The sequence below is a fragment of the Oratosquilla oratoria genome, chromosome 15 (genome assembly GCF_046742065.1).
Source record: "Oratosquilla oratoria isolate Oo_2021 chromosome 15, ASM4674206v1, whole genome shotgun sequence".
Classification (NCBI taxonomy): domain Eukaryota; kingdom Metazoa; phylum Arthropoda; class Malacostraca; order Stomatopoda; family Squillidae; genus Oratosquilla; species Oratosquilla oratoria.
The window spans coordinates 9,002,878-9,009,672 of NC_134791.1; positions in this window are offsets into that span (position 1 = coordinate 9,002,878).

The following is a 6,795-nucleotide window of genomic DNA, read 5'->3' on the forward strand; positions in this document are numbered from 1 at the left end:
TGCAGTCTTTAAGATACAGACATCCTGTCGTAGACGCTACTGTCTGTCTGGCTGTGCCTGTCTCTACCTCTGTCTTTTTTGTCTGTCTGTTTCTGTTCTTCGTATGTACGAAATCCCGGAATATTCCAATATTTGGGACGCAGACATTCTTAGAACGTAGACGTTACTGTCTGTCTCTTTCTGTCTATCTGTCTGTTCTGTCTCTGTCTATTTGTCTGTCACTTTCTGTTCTTTTTATATACCAAATGCCGAAAGATTCCAATATTTGGAATACAGACATCCTAAAGTCGTAGACGTTACTGTCCGTTTGTGTCTGTCTGTCTATCTGTTCTGTTTGTCTGTCTGTTTCTATTCTTCGTATATACGAAGTCCCGGAAGATTCCAATCTTTGGGACGCAGACATTCCTAATTCACAGACGTGACTGTCTGTTTCTTTCTGTCTATCTCTGTCTATTTGCCTGTCATTACTGTCTATCTCTGTCTATCTGTTTGCTGTTTGTTTCTGTTCTTCGTATATACGAAGTCCCGGAAGATTCCAATCTTTGGGAAGTGGACATTCTTAAGTCGCATACGTGACTGTCTGTCTCTTTCTGTCTATCTCTGTCTGTTTGCCTGTCGTTACTGTCTGTCTCTGTCTATCTGTTTGTCTGTCTGTTTCTGTTCTTCGTATATACGAAGTCCCGGAAGATTCCAATCTTTGGGACGCGGACATTCTTAAGTCGCAGACGTGACTGTCTGTCTCTTTCTGTCTGTCTCTGTCTGTCTGATTCTATTCATCGTAAATACGAAATCCCTGGACACAATGTCCCTTGGGAGGCTCTCTGCTTTCAAGAGCGAGGCTTGACTGAGAAGGAAAAATGTTCTTTTCATTACATGTGGTTAGTGAACGCGCGTGCATACAGACGCGTTTGCACACACACACACACACAACACACACACACACAACACACACACACACACACACACACATACACACACACATACATTATACACACACACACACACACACACACACATATATATATATATATATATATATATATATATATATATATATATATATGTATATATATACATATATGTGTGTGTGTACACACACACACACACACACACACACACACACACACACACACACACACACACACAAAACCAAACAGCCTTAAACCGCCGCCTCCATTCCTGATCTCTCGCTTCAGTAGCGACGCTCTAAACTTCTCGTCCAACGAACCCATATATACTGTATATATGTGTATATGTATATTTGCATATATATATATATATATATATATATATATATATATATATATATGCAACAGTAATCACATAAAACACGTGAATAAAGATTTATGCTTGTAACCACGAGGAAAATAAAGATCGGAATACTGAACGTTTTCGTCTATTAAGACATTTTCAAAGTACATAGTGTCACAACAAAGAATAACTTAAATATAATAATATAGAAAACAGGAGAGGTCACACAACGTAAATACGAAAGGAATATCTTACAAAGAAACGAAAATATAAAAAACAATAAATAAAATGGGTGACAATTGAAACAGGTGAAAAAATGTCACACAACATAAACCATAAGGATGACAAATGACAAGGTGAAAAAAAAGAACATTCAACATAAAAGATAATAACAAGAAATAAGAAGGGTGACAATTGACACATGTGATTCAACATAAAGATTGACTTACAAAGAAACAAATTATATACATATGCATACATACATATATATATATAATGGAAAATAATAATAACAAGAAAAAATAAATAAAAATGGATGACAGATGACATAGGTGAAAAAAGGTCACACAAGATGGCTAAGGCGGAGCTTTGGGACATTGTCCTACAATTTGGTTAATCACAAAATTATCTAATTTAAAAAGACCAGTGCTTAAATTAAGATTTTCATTAAAAGTTTTTTTAATGATACACGATTCAATTATATTTCTTATCTTTTATGTTGAATGTTCTTTTTTTTCACCTTGTCATTTGTCATCCTTATGGTTTATGTTGTGTGACATTTTTTCACCTGTTTCAATTGTCACCCATTTTATTTATTGTTTTTATATTTTCGTTTCTTTGTAAGATATTCCTTTCGTATTTACGTTGTGTGACCTCTCCTGTTTTCTATATTATTATATTTAAGTTATTCTTTGTTGGGACACTATGTACTTTGAAAATGTCTTAATAGACGAAAACGTTCAGTATTCCGATCTTTATTTTCCTCGTGGTTACAAGCATATATACATATATACATATATACATATATATACACATATATACATATATATATACACATATATACATATACATACACATATATATATCCAAATAATTTCCGACAGTTGTCCCGGAACTCGAACCGAGGCCTTACTAAGCAAGCAGAGCCCCAGTTCGAGTTCCGGGGCTGCTGTCGGAAATTATTTGGGTTGACATACGCCGTTACTACCGATTTTCTTCAGGTATATATATATATATATATATATATATATATATATATATATATATATATATATATATATATATATATATATATATATATATATATATATATATTACAAAATATGTAGATTAAAAAAATAGAAATAAAAATATATACCTATAGGAGAAGCCTGCCCGCTTTATGGTGTGTGTGTGTTTCTGTGCATGTGTATTTTGAGGCCGTGTTTGAACCAAGGTTTCATCCTGCTTAGGTCTACTATAACTTGATCAGACACTGCCTGAAGGTTCACCGACCAGAAACCTGTAACCCTACGGCGGCCGCCACCGGTCCTACTCTCCATCCTCCGAGAGGAGAGGCTTCCCGCCGAATTGATGTTGCTACCGTCGCGCGCGCACACACACACACACACACCACACACACACACACACACACACACACACACACACACACACACACACACACACACACACACACACACACACACACACACACACACACACACCATCTCTAAAACATGGCACTGATCGAAGGTTTGACGTTATGTGCTGAAGATGTGTAAAGGAGGTTCCGTTACGTGTGCGCGAGGGGATCGGAGTGTGAAAGACGGGGGATCAGAAATAGACGTGGAAAAAATGAGGGGAGGTAGCGGAGGGGAGAGAAAAAGGGGAAAGAGGGAGGGAGGGAGGGAGGGAGGGAGGGGAGTAGGAAGCTGGAGGGAAAGGATGTGGAGGTACAGGAATAAGGGTGGAAGGAGAGTGATTTCAACCCCAACCTAAGCATTCACACACACACACACACACACACACACACACACACACACACACACACACACACACGCACGACTCGATGGCGCACTGGTAGCGTTCGCGGCCGCCACTACGGCAGTCCGGGTTCGAATCCCGCCCAGGGCTGAAAAAAGAATCAGTATCGCTGCTCTGCGACTCGTTACTCCAACTCTCGTGGGCGAGGAGTTGTGTGTGTGTGTATGTGTGTGTGTGTGTGTGTGTGTGTGTGTGTGTGTGTGTGTGTGTGTGTGTGTGCGTGCGTGTAAGGTCACAGAATTACACATAGATTGGTCATATATGAGCTCTGAGCTCTTCCGGGAGGGGAATAGCTGTCGATCACGAGTGATTCAAGACCATTGTGAATCACACACATAGTATATATGTATACATATATGTATATATAGATACACACATACATGTGTGTGTATATATATTATATAATATATATATAATATATATACATACATACGTATATATATTATATAATATATATATAATATATATACATATATATATATATATATACATACATATATACATACATACGTATATATATTATATAATATATATATAATATATATACATATATATATATATATATACATACATATTGCTACAGACGCACACTAAAAACAGGTTTTCCTCCGCTGTCCGAATGAAATATGAGAGAACCTTTAGAAACACGAATATGCATTGTGGTTTAGCAGTGGCTGCCCGCACGCGACCCCAAGATGATAAATAAATTGTTTATTCCCAAAACGGCCGCCATTTTCCTTTCGCGCGCGCTGCGCTTGACGTCACGAGGGCCTGACAGTGGGCGACCCGCATGTGCTTCACACGGACACTCGAACCTCGTAAGGGGCTAAATCGAACTGTGCAAATATGTCTTGTGTACTTTTATTTTTTATTTGTTTTATTTACTTATTTTGTTTATTTATTTACTTTTTTATTGAAACTTTCTTATTCTTATTTATTTTATTTACTTATTTGTTTTTATTTGTTTATTTTATTTATTTATTAATTTATTTATTTATCAAATATATTCATTAATTTTTCTGAGGGGGTCTCGACCAAGCAAGAACCTGTTCTGAACTGGGGGTCGCCAGCCCCCAACTCACAAACTAAATCCTCTCTTTTGTAGAGGTAACGGCTTCGGCCGGAGGAAGAGTATTTACCAGAAGGCATTTCGCTTCAAAGGAACCGCTAATGTTGGTCGTTAGATGAACGAGTTGTTTGTTTATGTTGGAACTGCTTCTTTGCATTGATGAAGAGGCACTGCTAAGTACTACACTTTTTTTTTTTTTTTTTTTTAAGGATCCTGTCTTTAAGTCGCAAATTTACGGCATGCCTCGTACGACCCCGTAAATGTCCTCGTATCGAGTGTTCGATTTAAAGACGTGGTATTTCCACGCTAAGTAGGTCGTGGGTCGCAAGTTTATGACACGCATTCTACGACGTCGTATTTAAGCTGGTATCGAGCGTTCGATTTAAAGGCTTTTTTTTTTTTTTTATCTTTGGGTCGTTATTTTACGAAATACCTCTTACGACCTCGTAAATGTGCTCGTATCGAGCGTTCGATTTAAAGGTCTTTTTTTTAAGGTTTCTGTCTGTGGGTCACAAGTTTACGACATGCCTCTTACGACCTCGTAATTGTTCTCGTATCGAGTGTTCCATTTGGACTTTTTTTTTCCTTCTGTCTATGGGTCGCAAATTTACGACACGCCTACGACCTTGTAAAAGTGCCCGTATCGAGCGTTCGATATAACGTTTTTTTTTTTTTTTTTTTTTTTTTGGGTCGCAAGTTTACGACACACCTCCTACGACCTCGTAAACGTGCTCGTATCGATTTGTTCGATTTAAAGACGTGATATTTCCACGCTAAGCACTCTGATCGTTGTTCAGTAATATCCGGTATTGAACGAATACTTCTTAAAACATTGACAATACTTCATATCACACGGAAGCCTTCACCTTTGCCTCATATGCATGGACAGCCAAGATAAACGCTAGTAACCTGTAACTGTTGTATTCAAACCCATACTGTATTGCATTGTATCATTGTATTTTATTGTAGGTATGAGAATAATAAATAATTAAATAAATTGATAAAAACTTACCCCAGGAGACTCTTATCAAAGACCAAAAAACCTGTTGGGAATTGATCTCGGGCGCGTGCGTGCGTCGTGCCAGGCGAGTTGAAACCAAAGCTCCAAAGTAGCTAGTCCATAAATAGTCTGGACAGACCGCCATGGTCTGGGATGGTCTTGTTTCGGAAAGCTGGTAAATATTTAGTGTCCGGGGGGAGAGGGGGAGGGGGGAAGAGGGGAGAGGGGGAAGGAAGCAGGAAGTTTAGTGTAGTGTGTAGGAAGATGCTATCAAACACATTCTCTCTCTCTCTCTCTCTCTCTCTCTCTCTCTCTCTCTCTCTCTCTCTCTCTCTCTCTCTCTCTCTCTCTCTCTCTCTCTCTCTCTCTCTCTCTCTCCCTCTCTCTCTCTCTCTCTCTCTCTCTCTCTCTCTCTCTCTCTCTCTCTCTCTCTCTCTCTCTCTCTCTCTCTCTCTCTCTCTCTCTCTCTCAATCTCTCTCTCTCTCTCTCTCTCATTCTCTCTCTCTCAATCTCTTTATCTCTCGCTCTCATTCTCTCTCTCTTTTACTTTCTCTCTCTCTCGTTCTCTCTCTCTCTTTCTCTAAAAATATATCTCTATCTCACTTTCTTTCATGTATTGGTCTTACAAAGTGTGTTATTTCCGTCATGTGGACGTATTCGTCTATTCGTTTATTTATTTACAGGTATTTGTTTGTCTATTCACTATTTGTTTAGTGGAGTCTGTAGAAAGATGCTATAAAAACACATGCTCTCTTTCTCTCTCTCTCTCTCTCTCTCTCTCTCTCTCTCTCTCTTTCATGTACTGGTCTTATAAATGGTGTATTGATTCTGTCGTGCGTATATATTTGTTTATATATTCACTCGTCTATTTCTATATGTAACGTGGTGTAACGTGCTGACAGCCACGTACCTCACGTGAGCCAAGCGCGTTAAATGTCGGACTCGGCAATTATTAATCATGAAAATCCATTCAGATAAATGGAATAAGATTAAACGAAAATGGAAAAGAAAAAAGTACGCAACTAATTTTTTACACACTGTCCGTAAATTGTCTTAAAAAAAGTGAAAAAATTTATATAAAATGTGAAATAAAAAAAAAGTGTTTTCCATACTTGAGGCAAAAAAAAAAAAAAATGAAGCGAGGGAGAGAGAACGAGGCGAGAGAGAGAGAGAGAGAGAGAGAGAGAGAGAGAGAGACAAATGGTGGCAAGATCCCACGAGAAAGACGTCGAAATATGTTACTGCCTTTAAGATAAAAGATAGATTTATAGATGGGTAAGTACGTGAATAGATAGATAAATGGAATGAGAAAAAACGAAAACGGAAACGGAAAATTGCTAAAGTTTTGTCTTCTTGGCCAAAAAAATGAATAAATAAAAGTATTTGGAAGATACACAACTGAAAGATTTTTTTTTTCACATTTGCTTTCAAGAACAGAACAAATTTTTAAAA